This window comes from Podarcis tiliguerta (assembly GCF_965153285.1).
Source record: "Podarcis tiliguerta genome assembly, chromosome: 7".
Taxonomy (NCBI): Eukaryota; Metazoa; Chordata; class Lepidosauria; order Squamata; family Lacertidae; genus Podarcis; species Podarcis tiliguerta.
In genome coordinates this window covers 4,599,083-4,616,863 of record NC_139540.1, presented here as the reverse complement: position 1 = coordinate 4,616,863, position 17,781 = coordinate 4,599,083, and the positions used below count along the sequence as shown (strand labels likewise).

At 47.5% G+C, this 17,781-nt stretch overlaps 1 protein-coding gene across 3 annotated transcripts in view; it reads left to right on the top strand.

Moving 5' to 3' along the window:
• The first annotated feature begins 10,604 nt into the window (after window positions 1-10,604).
• Window positions 10,605-17,781, top strand: part of ADGRB1 (adhesion G protein-coupled receptor B1) — a 398,279-nt gene continuing 391,102 nt past the window's right edge. For 2 of the 3 annotated variants that reach the window (XM_083448995.1, XM_083448994.1), the window contains exon 1: window positions 10,605-12,232. The gene's annotated coding sequence lies outside the window, so the exon portion shown is untranslated. The remainder of the gene's footprint in view (window positions 12,233-17,781) is intronic. The other variant, XM_083448996.1, reaches the window with a different exon arrangement.

Genomic DNA, 17,781 nt, shown 5'->3' with positions numbered 1-17,781 from the left:
TCCACCTAAACATTAGGAAGAACTTTCTGACAGTAAGAGCTGTTCAACAGTGGAATTTGCTGCCAAGGAGTGTGGTGGAGTCTCCTTCTTTGGAGGTCTTTAAGCAGAGGCTTGACAACCATATGTCAAGAGTGGTCTGATGGTGGTTCCTGCTTGGCAGGGGGTTGGACTCGATGGCCCTTGTGGTCTCTTCCAACTCTATGATTCTATGATTCTATGAAGTCTCTCAGCCTCACTCACCTCACAGAGCGTTTGTTGTGGGGGAGGAAGGGAAAGGAGATTGTTAGCCGCTTTGAGACTCCTTATGGGGACTGAACGACGGGATATCAAGTCCAAATTCCTCCTCTTCCTCCTCCTCCTCCTCCTCCTCCTCCCCTTCTTCTTCTTCTTCTTCTTCTTCTTCTCTTCTTTTAATTGTTATAGAGAGCAACTCAGCTCAAAGAATGTAAAAAAAGACTGCCGAAGGCAGTAGCCCATCTAATCAAACATCCCAGTCTCACAGTGGCCAACCAGAAGCCGATGGGAAACCCACAAGCAGGAATGGAACACAATTAAACACCAGGAAGAACTTTCTGATAGTATGAGCTGTTTGAAAGTGGAATGGACTCCCTTGGGAGGTTGTGGGCTCTGCTTCCTTGGAGGTTTTAAAGCAGAGGTTGGATGGTCATCTCTCATGGATGCCTTAGTTAAGATTTCTGCATTGCAAGGGGTTGGTCTAGATGACCCCCAGGGTCCCTCTCAACTCTACAATTCTACAATTCTATGGCACAACAGCGCTCTCCCCACCTGTGGTTTCCAGCAACTGATATTCAGAAGCATACTGCAACTGTGAAGGTAGAATATATCCATCAGGATAAGTAAAAGGTAAAGGTGAAGGACCCCTGGACGGTTAAGCCCAGCCAAAGGTGACTATAGGGTTGCGGCGCTCATCTCGCTTTCAGGCTGAAGGAGCCAGCGTTTTTCCACAGACAGCTTTCCAGGTCATGTGGCCAGCAGGACTAAACTGCTTCTGGCGCAACGGAACACCGTGACAGAAAACAGAGTGCATGGAAATGCTGTTTACCTTCCCGCTGCAGCGGTACCTATTTATCTATTTGCACTGGTGTGCTTTTGAACTGCTAGGTTGGCAGGAGTTGGCACAGAGCAATGGGAGCTCACTTTGTCAGGGGGATTTGAACCACCGACCTTCTGACTGTCAAGTCCAAGAGTCTCTGTGGTTCAGACCACAACACCACCCATGTCCCATCAGGATAATTACCCAATGACAGCCCTCTCCATCAATCTATTTAATCCTCTTTTAGAGCCATCCAATTTGATGGCCATTACTCTTGTGGAAGCTAATTTCCTAGTTTATGCACCGTGCGAAGAAACACATTCTGTTGTCTGTGCTAAATCTTTCAACATTCATCTCCATTGGATTTCTTTGGGTTCTAGTTCTATGAGGAAGGAAAAAAAACATTTCTCCATCCAGTTTCTCCATGTCATGCATCATTTTTTAAACTTCAATCATGTTGCCTGTTATTCCCCTTTTCTCTAGACTAAAAAGCCCCAAATTCTGCAACCTTTCCTCATAGGGGAGTTTCTCTACCCCTTGATCATTTTGGTGTCCCTATTCTGAACTTTTCCATCTCTACAATATCCTGTTTGAGGCGAGGCTACCTGAACTGTACACAACATTCCAAATACAGTCACACCATAATGGTAGCATGATGTCAAAGGTTTTATTTTCAGTTTGGTTCCCAATGATTTCTATAATGTAATTTGTCTTTTTCACACACTGGGTTGATGCAGTATCTTCATCGAGCTGTCCACAGTGATCCCAAGCTCTCATTCCTGGTCAGTCGCTGACCCCCATGAACTCATATGTGAAATCAATATTTATTTGCCCCAGGACACATCACTTTATACTTGTTTACATCAAACTGCATTTGCCATTTCACTACCCATTTACACAGTTTGGAGAAGTCGTTTCAGAAGTCTTTGCAATCCCTTTTGGTTTTAACCACCCCAAGCAATTTCATGAACTCCAGGTGTTCCTATTTTCCCTGGGGTGGTCCCAGAATTATGAAAGCCATCCTGGCTTCCAATTGGATTCCAGAATGTCCCTATTTCCCCCACCAGGGCCACCTTGCAGGAAAAGAAAGGAGGAGTGCGGCAGTGCACAATGAGAGACAGCATGGTGTAGTGGTTATGAACAGTGGACTTGTAATCTGGTGAATCAGGTTCACTTCCCTGCTCCGCCACATGCAGCTCCTGGGTGACCTTGGGCCAGTCACACTTCTCTGAAGTCTCTCAGCCTCACTCACCTCACAGAGTGTTTGTCACAGAGTATTTGTTGTGGGGGAGGAAGGGAAAGGAGATTGTTATCTGCTTTGAGACTCCTTAACTGGAGTGAAAGACAGGATATCAAGTCCAAAATCCTCCTCAACTTCTTCTTTTTTTATTTTATTTTATTTTTTTAGACAAAGAAATGCTTTCTGTGTCCACATCTTATTTTGCCCTTTCCTAAAATTTATATATTGGCATGTGTTTTCCTTTATGTAAATCTACCAGAGAGAGAAAATACATTAAAAATGGGGTTGAGGGTTTTTTTCAGGACAGTGGAGGTTGTGTGTGCTGCGTTTTGGCAGTCATTTGCATGAGAGCCAGTGTGGTGTAGTGGTTAAGAGCGGTAGTCTCATAATCTGGGAAACCGGGTTCGTGTCTCCGCTCCTCCACATGCAGCTGCTGGGTGACCTTGGGCCAGTCACACTTCTTTGAAGTACCATCCTCTTCCAAAAACTGCTGGGGGAATCCTTTTGTTTTCTGCTAATATGTACCTAGTCTCCTGCAGATGAGCATTACCAGGATTACCCATCTCTGCCCATCCCCTTTTCCTTCCTGGACCACCTTAGCTCACATCAAGATGCATCCCCTAAATATTACACGATATCAGTGGCATTTTGTCAGGTTCTTAGAGGTCTTGCCTCAAGGCAGCCCACGCTGATAGTTCTATTCACAGAACTCCTGACAGGATCAAACCCCCTGGCAATCCTTACAACAGCTCTGTAAAGTAGGCCAGCAGAATTATCTACATAATACAAAATGGGGGCTGAGGTTTACAAATAGCATCTTCCCTCAGGCTATCAGGTAAGTTCATGGATGAGAAGACACTTAGCAGGAAACTTCCAGACTTGCAGCTCTAAAGAAGTCAAGTTGCTTGACTCACACATTAATTGCAAAGAGGTGTTTTGTTAAGAACTGAAACCCAAACCCATGAACAGAAAATTGGTTTGCAATTATTATTGATTTGGTCATCATCCTGCATTTAAGGCACCACTGTGTAGTACAGCTACCTCCAGCCCAGTGCCTCCAGCTATCTTGGGCTACAAGATGATAGCTCAGTTAGTTAGAGTGTGGTGCTGATAATGCCAAGGTTGCAGGTTCGATCCCCGTATGGGACAGCTGCATATTCCTGCATTGCAATGGGTTGGACTAGATGATCCTCAAGCTCCCTTCCAAATCTACAATTCTATGATTCCCAGCAACCCCAGCCAGCCTGAGCAATGGACAAGGACAATGAAGAAGCCTGCTCTGGTGATATTTGAGGACTTTGGTAGGCGATATGTTATAGGAAGTGGGAGCCTCCGTGAAGCAGGAGACAGACACAATGCATGCAAACTGAGCCTCTCTTAGCAAGGAATCATCGTACCTACGGGACTGCCTCTCCTGGTATGCCCTGTGGAAAACCTTAAGGTCCACAAATGACATTTTGGAGGTCCCAAGTCACAAGGTGGTTAGATTGGTCTCAACTAGGGCCAGGGCCTTTTCAGTACTGGCCCCGACTTGGTGGAATGCTCTGTCACAAGAGACTAGGGCCCTGCGGGACTTGACATCTTTCCGCAGGGCCTGCAAGACAGAGCTGTTCCGCCTGGCCTTTGGTTTGGACTCAGTCTGACCCTTATATTCCCTCCCCTTATGGTTTTGACTTTTAAAATGAGGCTGCATTTTAAATTGCATTTTAACCTGTATCTTAAATTGGTGGGTTTTTTTCCTATTATGTTTTTACTGTAATTTTACTAGTGTTAGCAGCCCTGAGCCCGGCTCTGGCCAAGGAGAGTGGGGTATAAATTATTATTATTATTATTATTATTATTATTATTATTATTATTATCATCATCATCATCATCATCATCAGAGAGGATGTGGGAGTATATGGCAGCAGAGTGCTCACCTGTGGCCAGGGGCGGAGCAAGGTGGGGGCGAACCACCCTAGGTGTTATCACCGAAGGGGTGATATTCGGTTCGCTGACCACCCATGACTCCCACCTACCCTGAGCCTTCGGGGGAAGGGGGGAGCTGCGGCATCCCCCCCCTTCTTTTTGACAGCTGCACGATCCCGGGCTGCTGGAGAAGACATGCATGCATGCAGAGAGAGGATGGGAAGGAGGCAGGCAAGCAAACAACTGGAGGGTCGAGGGAACGAGAGCAGCAAAAGCTCCATCAACATTGGGCCCAAACCCTAGAATCCTGGAATCCCAAACAAAGCTCAACAACTCTGGTCAGCCCTTCCCTAAAACAAGCTGAACAACTCCTGGCAATGACAATGGGTAGATCACAAGCAGTCTTTTTATACTGTGAGTAGATTGCAGTCTCTTGGGAGTCCAACTAGGTTTCAATGTGGAGAGGTGACAAAAAAATAATAATTCCTAACCGGGTACCATCTGACCTTGCTACGCCACTACCTGTGACCCACCAAATGGAGGAGAGGGCTATCGATGGCTACCAGCCATGGTGGTTATGCTCTGCCTCCACAGCTGTAGACGGCAATGCGCATGGAAACCACAGGAGGGGAGAGTAGAGATTGCAATATTTTAATTTGTTGATTTATTGAGACATCTTTAGGTGTTTTAGCCAATAGTTTTTCATAATGCGCTATTTCTTGTTGAATTTGATTTAATTTAGTTTCTCTAATTCTTCTTTGTATTATATTCTGATTTATATAGAAGCCCCTTATATAAGCCTTCCCAGCATCCCATATCACCCTAAGGTCCGTGTCTTGTGCCATATTAATTTCAAAAAAATATTTCATTAACTGTTGGGCTTTTTCTACTATCTTCTCGTCATTTGGCAATCTCTCATTCATTCTCTAGCTTTTGTTTTTCTTTTTATTATACCTTATTTCTAGCATCATTGGGTTATGATCTGACAGCAATGTAGGCAATATCTCTGTTTTGTTTATTATCGGTACAGTGGTACCTCAGGTTACACACGCTTCAGGTTACATACGCTTCAGGTTACAGACTCCGCTAACCCAGAAATAGTGCTTCAGGTTAAGAACTTTGCTTCAGAATGAGAACAGAAATCGTGCTCCGGCGGCACGGCAGCAGCAGGAGGTCCCATTAGCTAAAATGGTGCTTCAGGTTAAGTACAGTTTCAGGTTAAGTACAGACCTCCGAAACGAATTAAGTACTTAACCCGAGGTACCACTGTATTAGAAACCCTTATTGCACCAGTCCGACTTGCTGAATTGTTTCCATCTGAATAAAATGTATACTGTCTTTCCTTCTCCTTTTTCTCCCTCCATGCATCCTTTAAGTCATCTACGGTGTGGCCTGAGGGAGCCTCTCAGCAACTGCAGGACTGTTTCCAGGAGACCGACTGGAATATCTTCGACCATCAAGATCTAGAAACTTATACATCAACGGTCCGGGATTATATTAGATTCTGCACAGCAAATGTCACCAGGGAAAAGTATGTTAAGTTGTATCCGAATAGGAAGCCCTGGATGACAGGAGAGGTTAGGAGATTATTGAAGGCCAGAAATTCTGCTTTTAGAACTGGGGAGCGGGTATTGTATGGCATAGAAAGAGTGAACTTGAAGAGGGGTATCAGGAAAGCAAAAGCGGAGTACAGAGGAAAAACTGAGGACCATCTGAGAAATCATGATACTAGACAAATGTGGCAGGGAGTCCAACATCTGACTGGTTATAAATCAAGGAATTCATCAGTGGTAGAGAGTACTGCTTCCTTGGTGGGAGAGTTGAATACCTTCTTTGCCCGATTTGAGGTGACACCAACAGTGACCCCAACTCTCTCCATGTCACCTTCAGTATGCAAGGAGCTCTGAGCTAGTCACTCCAGCCACATGGCTTTAACCAGCCTCTTTTGTTTCAGACCAGAGTCTGAAACTAGCATTTTTCTATACCAGTACTTTGGAATCTTTTGCCTTTTGTAACTATGCAATGTTTTGATTGTCTGTGCATCTTCTTCTGACAGCTGTGTGAAAAAGCACATCAGTCTGACCTTTGAAGAGGTTTGTAAGTAAACTATTTCATGACTTGCCAAACCTGTGGTCTATCTCGAAGTGGGATAGCTTGGAAAGAGATTTTAAAAGGAGACATTTTGGGGATTCACTAGAAGGGCAAATTTTAAAGGGTTTACAGTCAATAGTCCCACACTTTTCAACGCTGCATGTTTTGCAATGTTAAATCTCTACTGGGGGTTCTGTCACCAAAGAGTACTTGCAGTTTCCAAACTTGGATTTTGGCTTCCAGAATTTCAACAGAATACACCTAAAAAAGCCATCAGTCTGAGGGACCCCTAAGTTTGTAATAGCCATCTACCTCCTCCTGCTGCTTACTTTAGACTGGAGCTTAGAATCATAGAATCATAGAGTTGGAAGAGACCACAAGGGCCATCGAGTCCAACCCCCTGCCAAGCAGGAAACACCATCAGAGCACTCCTGACATATGGTTGTCAAGCCTCTGCTTAAAGACCTCCAAAGAAGGAGACTCCACCACACTCCTTGGCAGCAAATTCCACTGTTGAACAGCTCTTACTGTCACGAAGTTCTTCCTAATGTTTAGGTGGAATCTTCTTTCTTGTAGTTTGGATCCATTGCTCCGTGTCCGCTTCTCTGGAGCAGCAGAAAACAACCTTTCTCCCTCCTCTACGTGACATCCTTTTATATATTTGAACATGGCTATCATATCACCCCTTAACCTCCTCTTCTCCAGGCTAAACATGCCCAGCTCCTTTAGCCGTTCCTCATAAGGCATTGTTTCCAGGCCTTTGACCATTTTGCTTCAGCTTAAGAAGAAATTTTCATCAAAACTTGGCTGCTCACAGGGAAACGATTTGTGTGTGCATATATACTGTTGCTATAGCCATTGCTGCAGTTGTTGCCTGGATAAACTATTCAGATTGCAAATTCTGTTCATTTTATTTTATTTTATTTACTGAGAGGAATGGTAATCAGTGTGGAAGTGGGATTCCTACCAGATTCCTGGAAGAAGACCTATGAGGGCTGCCCCAAGGCAATCCCTGACCTAAACCATAGACTCCTTGACAAAAGCGATGGGAGGTGGAGGGGGAAAGCTAGCCCTGTTGAGAGCCCTGAAGAGTGTTTCCATGGGGACTCCAGGAGATGATGTCGCATTCCCTGCTGAGAAATAAGTCAGGGTGTTTCATCTCTCCCCATCCTTAATCCATTACATCACTACCTACAGGTCTCCCCTGATGCCCCCATGGAAAAGGGGGAGGGAAATCTTCTGAGTCAGACTACACTGAATCCCTCCAAGCTCAAACTGAGCTGAAAGGGGTTGGATTGTGGCCAACATATTTGGCAGTGTCAAAAGCATCCCCACCTCTTCTACCTTTGAGCTAATTGTCAAGGATTGCTCAAAAGCATTGGTCCATGTAGAGTGATGGCAATCAATGACACAAAGAACTGAGATGGTCATTGTAACCTTGCCTGCACTCGCAATGGACTTTGTTTGCTCTTAATGATCGGCTATGCAGCACTATGGCCATCGCTGCTCATGTAACTACAGAAGGGTGAAAAAGAAGCAGTGTAAGCTGAATGAAACAGTGACACTGAAGCAGAAAGAGAAGAGAGAGAGTGAGAAACAGTGAACAGGCTTATTGAAAGGTAAACAAAATGGGTGGTATTCATGTTACTCCCCACCTGAAGCTCTATTCCCCACAACCCCCACACAGCTGACAAATATTTAGTGTGATCCTGTTTCAAACTCTGGCATATATGTTGATCATCATTTTCCCTGGTTTGAACAAGACAAGTATGGGTCTGTCCCAAATGATAATTGGAAGGAGGTTATACTTCTATAAAACCAAGCACAACCAATGTCCTCATTTTAATTATACTCAAGACAGGACTAAAATGTTTCAACTATCTCTGACCACCTTGGGAAGGTGAAAGATCGTGTAAGAACTTCAGGGAGGTGGGACTTTCCAACAAAATCTGGCAACTGGACCCACTGATTGTAGAACTGGTTGTCATCAGAAGTGGGAGGAATTGTCCAATGTTCCCTTGATGTTTGAGAGGGCAGGTTAAGTTTATATTGAACACAGTGTGATCCTCTTTCAACACCTGGCATACACGTTTATAATCATTTTTCTTGGTTTGAAAAGGGTAACACTGGATCAGACCAAATAATAATTTGAAGCAGGAGGTTGGGTAGGTGGAAAATCTATAAACTACTCCCGTGCACCTAGGAAGGGTGGAGTAGCAAAAACCAAAACAAAAGCCAACAACAACAAGGACGACACACTTAGAAACTTCTTGTATTGATGTCTTTTGAGGCCCTTTCAGGAGATGGACTTGACTGGCTTCAGTTGACTTAGTTCCATGGCAAGAAGTTCCACTGCCACGTGTATGGTGTTTTCGGAGAACAGATTAGGCACTCACCATATTGAATCAGTTTGACCATCCTTTCTATTTACCACCATTGTGATTTGGAGGGGAGGCTCTCTATCCACACAGTTCTGCAAGTCTCTCAACACCACACTGGATGATGATGATGAAGAAGAAGAAGAGGAGGAGGAGGAGGAGGAGGAGGAGGAGGAGGAGATTTGGATTTGATATCCCGCCTTTCACTCCCTTTAAGGAGTCTCAAAGCGGCTAACATTCTCCTTTCCCTTCCTCCCCCACAACAAACACTCTGTGAGGTGAGTGGGGCTGAGAGACTTTAAAGAAGTGTGACTGGCCCAAGGTCACCCAGCAGCTGCATGTGGAGGAGCGGAGACGCGAACCCGGTTCCCCAGATTACGAGACTACCGCTCTTAACCACTACACCACACTGGCTCTCTGATGACTGTACTGTTTTACTGATGTGGGATGTGGAACAAGAAGACGACAGTGACTAATCAGGATTTTAAAATCCTAGATTCAGGGGCTCCAGGATTCTGTTTTTTCGTAAATACCTTTAGGGTTTGGGATTCTCACCACCACCACCTTCCAATGCTCTGGGAATGCTTGGAGCTTAAATTGTGGAGTCTCCCTCTCATGGCTCTTCCAACCTCATTTCCCTTCCTCCTTTGTTGTCTTACAGTCTCTGGTGCTATTTTTTCTTTCACACTTGTTTCCTTCTTCATCCTGTAGATGAGGTTTTATGTACTGAGTTGAATAGGATCCAAACTGCAGCAGTCTGATTGGTCCTAGAACAATAGGATCCAAAATGCAGCAGTCTGATTGGTCCTAGAACAATGCAGCAGTATGATTGGTTGGCAGGAACCACCCAATCATGCTCCAGATAGAAATGAATCCACAACCTGATTGGCTTACAGTAGAATTCCGGAATTAGCCAATCACGTGCAGCCCATGTATATAAAGCAGATACTTTGAGGGGACTTTCATTCATTCCTCCTCACCACTATGAGCTGAATAAACAGCATGAAATCACTTTGCAACTCTGAGTATATTTCATGAGGACATCCAAGACCTAATGCCATCAGTTGCTTTCTTTTCTTTTTTTAAAGATCATCTCCCTTGGAACTGGTCGACGCCCTCCCCCCAATCAAAAACAGAAAGCGCACACACAGCCGTTGTTCGCCTAAGTGCCTAGAGGTAACACACTGGAATCAGTCGGATTTACTTCTGAGCAAACATGGAGAGGATCCAGACGCAAAGTAACTCATATCAGGAGTAAATGGGTTCTAAATTCACCCCTCCCTCCCCCCTACGCCACACACACACACGCACCAGTTCATGGCGCTATTAAACTAAAATAGATGTTAGCCCTAATCCCAAGACTGCAGTCCTATACACGTTTAGGTATAAATTCCGTTGGATAAAGCGGGAGTTACGTCTGCGTAAACGCGCGTGGAACTAGGCTGCAAGGGCAACAGCGACCCACAAGCCTGTAGGAGCGCTCGGCAGTAACCCACTCGCGCCTCCGGCTGAACTGGGCTGTGGATCAGTCTGGCCGGATTCGCCGAGCTTTCTCCACCGTCTCTTGCACCAAATCGCGAGGGGATGCGGTTGGAGACGTACCCAGGAGGGAGAGACAGAGAAATGGTCTGGATCGTGCAATAGCCATCAACGGGGTGGGGTGGGGGGTTGAGAAGCCTCGGGGAAAGGGGCTTACCTCGGCTCAGGTAGGAGCTGCCTAGATTGCCTTGTGTGCGCGAGTGTGTGTGCGCGCGCATGCGTTGGGGGGGGTGCCTCCACCCTCCACCCTCCATCCACGAGCGTCTCTACATCCCCTCCGCCTGTTCTGTGACTCAGTGTCAGGCAGCGCTGACATTCCCTGCTCTTCCCCGGAGGGAGGCAGAGAAAAGGAGGAGTGTGTGTGTGTGTGTGTGTGTGTGTGTGTTCGAAAGAAGGAGAGAGAGAGAGAGAGAGAGAGAGAGAGAGAGAGAGAGAGAGAGAGAGAGACGGGGAAACCGCAGCGAAGGCTTCCCTAGCGTCCTGGTCAACCTCTCCAAAAGCACGGCCGGCGCAATCCATCACCTCTCCAGCTCCGTGCCCACGTTCATTGCGCAGCGCGCGCTCTCCTCCTCCTCCTTCTCCTTCTCTCTCTCCTTCGCGGAGGAGGAGGGAAGAGGGCCTCCGCTCTTCCCACTTTAAACCCTCTCCTCCCCCGTGTAAAATCTCCCCTCTCGGATCCTTTTCCAACGTTACCGGGCAGGCGAGAGAGTGTCGAGACCCGGGCGCCCCCACAAACCTGCCTCCATCCATTCAACGCACTCTCCGGCACTGCGCCGCTCCCTCGATCCGCCCCCAATCCAGCTCTGCTCCCCTATCCAAACCGCCACCTCCCCCCCCCCCCATCTCTTGCCTCCGGCTGCGGAGAACTCCCTCTCCATCGCCGCCGCGCGCGCTTCCTTCCCCGCCAGTCATCTTCCCGTGGATTATTATTAGTATTACCTGGCCAGGCTAAGCGCACCGTGATTACCAGAGGCTCGGGTTGATTTATGTGTCATAAACAGCCCGAGCGCTCCTCAGTCTCTCCTTGCCTCTTCCCAGCCTCTCTCCACCGGAGAAAGTTATCCCAGCGTGGGAGACCCATTGATCTAGCCAGCTTTCTCCGTTTGCTTGCTGGATCCCTCTCATCTAGGCACATGGAATGATGTGGCGCTTATTCTAGGCTTTCCTCGCGAAGCTGCCTGATTTATTTTTTACAAAGCTAGATGTGTGTTATAGTGTACAGTATAGCGAGGAAGAGCGAGCCCTTTTTATCAGCCCCCCCCTCTCTCTCTCCACCCCTGCCTCCCTCCCTCCCTCCCTCTCCCCCTCCCTCCTTTTCCCTCTCTCCCTCTCACTCTGTCTAATGTGCGAGCTGGAAAGCTTATAAAAGCCTGATGTAATCCTTAATGCAGCCTCTGGCTACATAGACCGAGTCTAGTTACAACAGAAAGAACCAGGAGAAAGAGACCAGGATCCAAGAGCAGGAAGCGCGAGAGATCCTGGGAGGAATTAAAAAGAGGGTTTCAGAGGCGCCGGATGGATTTTGGCCTCCCCGGGAAAGAAGACTTTGGGGGGAGGAAAGCAGCACCCCAAAAGCTTTCAGCTGTTCCAAGAAGACTTACTTCTCTCCTGGTGGATCTAAACCCGCCTTGGGTTCCTTTCTTCCGCCTCCAAAGTGGGCATTGAGATTCTCCCATCGCTCAGGATTCCTGCGCCCTTTATCGCCGCCGTCGCCGGTCATTATTAGCGATCATATTTCATTTCCAGTTATTTTCTTTTTTTGTACCCCAATACCAAAGGGGGTGTGAGAGAGTGAGTGTGTGTCTGTGTGCACTTTAAATTTGGAGCAAAGTTTGGTGTGTGTGTGTGTTTAAGAGTGGGTTGGAAGGGGGGGAAGCAAAACGACACCCCCCCTCTCCCCAAAATCCTTTTTTGACTCATTAGCCAATGGCCATTTTCTTACTTCTGGATATGTGGATGCTTCCCATTTGGAATTTGATCCGGCTGGGGGAAACGGTATAATTTCGTGGATGGTCTAGAAAGGTAAGTTTTCGGTTTATATACATAATATATATGTATGTATGTGTGAGTTGGTTTGTGTGTATTTGGAGAGGGGTTGGTTTATTCTTCCTGAGTGGATGCAACTTTTTTGGGGGGGGGGTCTTCTTCTAGTATCTGGAGCCGAGCCTAAATACTGAATTATTGTCAAACCACTCAGTTCCTACACCATCGCCTCTCAAATACTGGACCCTTCTGATCCGAACTTTAGCCTTTTTGCTGTTAAGGGCTTGGAAGGTAACGAGTACTGTACTACAGTTTTTGTTTCTGTTTTTTTTGGGGGAAGGAATAAGAAAAAAAATCTGGACATATTTGCCTGAGGTTGTAGGAACGAGAGGGAGGGAGAGAGCCAGGGAATGTGAAATGGATCAGTTTTGGGGGCTGAAAGAGGTTCGGTTGCCACCGCAAAGCCCAGCTTGCCTGGAACTGCATAGATGGGGAGATCTGGAGCTAAACCGAACGGGAGAAAGACCGGCAGTGAGAGGTTATTGGACCTCGCCAAAATCCACAGATACACACACACACACACACACACACACACCACACCAGACCACACCACACCACAACAACACCTTGTTTAGTCTGAGAAGCTGGAAAACCTACAAGTCTGTAATGGGGAAGGGTGTCTTGTCGGGAAGGTCCCCCTTAACGTCGCCTTTAGGAGGCTGAAATCTCGCAGGCACGTTGAACAAGGTCCCTTTCGAGAAGCCAAGCGGGGGCTTACTCGCGAGTAGACGTGAACGGGGATCTCCCTGCGGGAGTCGACTTCTCCCTCGCACCCGCTTGGAAAGCTGGGGGGGGGGGGGGTCGCTGTTTTGAAGCCGTCCCAACCACCACCACCGCCGCCCCCGCCGCCTATTTGAATCATTGTGGACATTTACTGGGAGAGATTTAGGGCGGGGGAGGGCAGATCTCCCAAATGCATCGCATCCATAAAGTTCCTCCCCACCCCCTCTTTTTTTCCAGTCCCCCCTATACTTCCGAGAGACCACATTTTAAGGGGAGGGGGGACGACGACAAGCCAGGACAAGCCTCCAGAGAGATATCTCCTCCCAATCTTAGCGGGCTCCACGATTCTTACTCGCGAGTCGTCCTATTGACCGCCAAGAGGCACAGCCTGGAAGCCGTAACTTATGGGCTCCTTGGAGGATGGGGGAGCAGCCATTCTGCGTAAAAACACGAGGCGCGCGAAAGAGATGCTTCCACGGGGAGCACAGGGTGCCACGCTTTTGGGGGAGGACGGACACCCCTTTCCCCCCAGGGGAAGAAACAAGCCCCCTTCTATGCAGAGGGGGGGAGGGAGCGAACGAGCAAGGAGGATCGGGGTGGTGGTAAGGAAAATGAGGAGGAGGAGGGGTGCCCCACGTACTCATTCCTGTGTCTGCTGCACAGCGAGGCGCTTTTTCCATTTTTTGTGAGGGGGTGGGAGACAGTCTCCCTCGGTCCCATTCCTGCAACGTCCCAGTTCTTCCCCAAACACCTGATCAAGATCGAGGGGGAATCAAGAGGCGCACAGTCTCTATAGGCAGCGCCGACGATTCTTGAACTTAATCCCAAACAAGGTGCTGGCGGTGGGGTTTATTTAAGCGGGGAGGGAATGACGCCCCCCACCCGGTGCCTTATTCCACTGTTGTTATTGGCCCGATCCAGCCAAAATCCAGTCTGATGGATTGGTGTGCCCCGAGAGGCCACATTTGAATATCACAGCAAGGTCAAAGTATTATTATTATTATTATTATTATTATTATTATTATTATTATTATTATTATTATTATTATTGCTACTACTACTACTACAACAACAAACGGAGCCCAACAGTCCTTCAGGACTCGGACTGGAAAATATCCACGCACCTCGCTGCGTCGCGATCAGGCAGCTCCATGGATACGGCTAAGTCTTGCTTAAAGGAGAGACACTTTAGACGGAGGCTGCAGCTTCCCCGCCTCCATCGGGTACATTTTCGGGCTCTTTCCTTACCAATCGAGAAGCAAGCTTGACGGCAGAGGGAGCGGGGGACGCGGGGGACGGAGAGAGAATCAAAACCCCTTTCCATGAATCCGAAAGCAAGGTTTCCTTCCCTCTTTCTCTTCCCTTAAAAAAAACACCTGTTGATATACTGCGTTTCAGCCTGGAAGGAAGGGGGGGGGCAGAGAAAGGAACGGGATCTTAAAAAAACAAAAACACAGGGTTCTAGTCCGCATGACGATAATGGTGATGAAGTGAGGGTGTGTGGAGCTGAGGAAACAGGAGCAGTGGTGCTGCTCGTTGCGTTAGGCGAAGGCGGGGAGGGAAAGAGCCGCCTGCCGCGATCCATAAATCGCGTAAGCCGGAGGAGCGCTGGGAGCCGCGGCGGACTGGGTTGACGGGCTCCTTACCGGAGTGTCAACGGGACGTGAATCCTCCGCTTGCTTCGGCTTAAGGGTTTTGACAGCCGGCTAATAAAGCCCACTCCCCGAAATGATTAAGGACGTGGGATCTTGCCCTCTCCATGACCCGCACCCGGAGCAGTTTTCAGCAAGGGAACGCACGGGGGACCATCTGGTCTCGGAGAGCCTCGGGTGGAGGTTTGTAGGATGGGGTGGTGTTGAATCTGTGCAGCCAAAGCTGAGTGCCCCCATCCCTGCCCCCCCCCCCAGCAGTTTAGATCTGCAGCAAAGGATGAGGGCGATAGGATGAGGGTCCTTAGCTTGGTTAGCCCCCGCACCTTTTCCTGTTTTCTACGGAAACAGTACCGGGAAAACCGAGGCGTCCTTCCCTGCCTTGTGCCAAGCAGACACCAGGGTAGCTTACTCCGGAATTGCCCTGGATCTATCCCTAAGCTGGGGGTGTTGGGTTGACCCACGGATGTCCCTTGCGCCAACGGTATGGGCGCGCGTGGATGTGCTTTTTGGAGAGTCTGTGTTCACTCTCGTAGTGGACAGACTGGCTGTTGTGTTTCTGCCTGCCTCTCCACTCCATCGCTCGGCATTTTCCTGCATCTGTGTGTATCTCGGAGTCACGATGAGCTTTTTGAAACTTCTTCCCTCGTGGAAGCCACCTCTCTCCCCGCCAGGAGTTGCAACTTGGCCCTGGGACCATGGGTGCCATGCAGCGTGCATAGCCCTGGCACTGAAATTTGTGGGTGCCCAGCCACTCACAAAGGGTCACGGGGAATTTTGTGGGTGCTCAGGCACCCAGGGCCCCAGGGAGTCGGCACCCAGGGAGTTGGCACTCTCTCCTTACGTTGGAAATCGGCGTCATTGGGTAGAGTGAGCTGGGAGAGAAAAATGAGATCACATTATAAGGTGAAGGATCTACTTTCAAAAGTCTGCCCATACTTTTTCGAAATGCAGCCTTCTTTTAGAGAAGCCTCTGTTGGAAAAAGGGTACTTTGGGAAAGTGTGGGGTGAGGCAGTGGGATGCAGTGGTTAGAGTAATGGGCTGGGACCTGTGAGACCGGAGTTCGAATCCCCACTGGGCCACGAAGTTCACGGGATGTGACCTTGAGCTAGTCACTGCTCTCCAGCCTTGCAGGGTTGTTGAAAGGATTAAATTAGTGGGGAGAATTATGTACACCACACTGAGCTTCTTGGAGAAAAGGTGGGGTATACAAGAAATTGATAAATGATACATTTTTTTTGTTTTCAATGTGCCTGGTCAGGTATTTGACCAAACCAAATTGAGGCAAGGGGAAATAAATGCAGCATTGGTGCTCATCTACGGATAAGCAAAAATTGGAATAATATTTACATCTGTGTGTAAGAAAGCAATGTCTCATAGAAACCCAACCAGCCTGGGCCAAGTGAATTCAGGTTTAACAGTTTCCTTCATGTAACAATATTAAACAGTGGGGAGAGAAATGCGTGACATCAAAGTGTGTATAGCCCACATGCATTTTTGCACTAAAACAGCTCTTCGCGCAAAAGCTTGGATCCCTTCCCAGGTCAATTGATTTTCTCCTGCGAATTCCATGCATGTTGAATTTGAGGCTAGGTATTAGGTGGACTGGTTGTTCCGTAGCTGAAGAACATCGGATTCTGGAAAGGGTCCAAGTCTGGAATGAGAAAGCAAGTCTTCCTTGACCCGTGACCCTAAGGATCAAGGCTTAGGAAAATGAATTGGAGTTGTTCCTGGCTTTCCCCCCACTACTGCTACGTTCAGGGCCCAGCAGTCTGGCTTGCCACTCAGACTGAAAGCTCGGACCAATAACAACAGGATCCACGGCGTGCTTTTAAGCCAGGCAAATAGCTCCAGAGGGAATTGATAGGATTAACTCAGATGGATCTGAATTAACTGCTTGATGGATGAAGTGATATGTGGTAGGAAACATGGGAGGTGAAACAGGTGGGGTGGAAAACCCCAACCATAAACAAGATGCACCTCTCTTTTTGCTCAAGTATCATAGGTGGAATATAAACAGACCCTTGTTTATGGCAGTCCTCCTGGGAGCTTGAGGCATAAAATATGGACTTCCCTGAATGATGTTCCCTCTAGTCACTCAATAACAGAGTAAGATTCTAACACTGTCAAAGCTGGGCTGATTCTGAGAGCTCCAGACTATTTTGTCTCTTTAATTTGAGAGGAGCAGTTTTGTCAGAAAGCATTTTCCATTTGTGCAAGAAAATAAAATAAAAAAGCATTCCTGGGTTCTGTAAAGCTGCTCTCAAGAATTTCGCTCATGCACTTCTGGGGGTAGACAGAATGACTGTAAGACCCATCTCTTGGCTCATCCATAGATGCCTTGTCTCTACTCACTGATTCCCACATCTATCCACTTCAGAATCGATCCATAACAATCTCTCTCTTACACCTTTGCATGTTTATCCTCAGAAGTACATCCCACTTAACCTAATGCGACTGATGTTTAGGGCTGTAAGTCTTGATCTTGCCTATTCCATCTATGTCTGCCATGCACAGGATTTCTCCATCTCCCCAAGCAGACCTCAACCTCTCTCTTTCTCTCCCTGAAAACACCTTTGCCTTAAAGTTTCCCTTTGCCATTTGCCCAGCCGCCTTTTGAAAAATAGCATAAAATGAACGGTTAGACACCCCCCCTTTTTTCCTCAGTATATCTGCTCTGCCTTTGAAAATGAAATGATTCTGAAATAAAATTAACAGGGATGCACACATAGAGACAAGCACACAAGCACACAGCACTTTTTAGTAGAAAACGCTGATGCGCACTTGCAGGATTAGTGGATTTTATATTCTATTCTGATTTTGCTAAATTTGTGTGTGTGTGTGTGAGAGAGAGAGAGAGAGAGAGAGAGAGAGAGAGAGAGAGAGAGAGTTGCGGTTACTGGTAGAGATGGCTAGCTCTCCAGAACTGAAGTAATTTGGTTTTGGATTTCTCCACGTGACAGAGAGATGGCGCTCTTCCCCCAAATATAGATTATCAGGGTCTTATTTTGGATACTTTTAAAGTTGACTGTGCCACTAGTGATTTGGTGCCGTTTTGTGCAGTTAAAAAATTGATTGTAAAAGGAAAGGGAGAGCTGAACATTTCGGACAGGGCAAAGCAAGACAGAAACCGAGGAGGAGGGGGCGACCTCCCT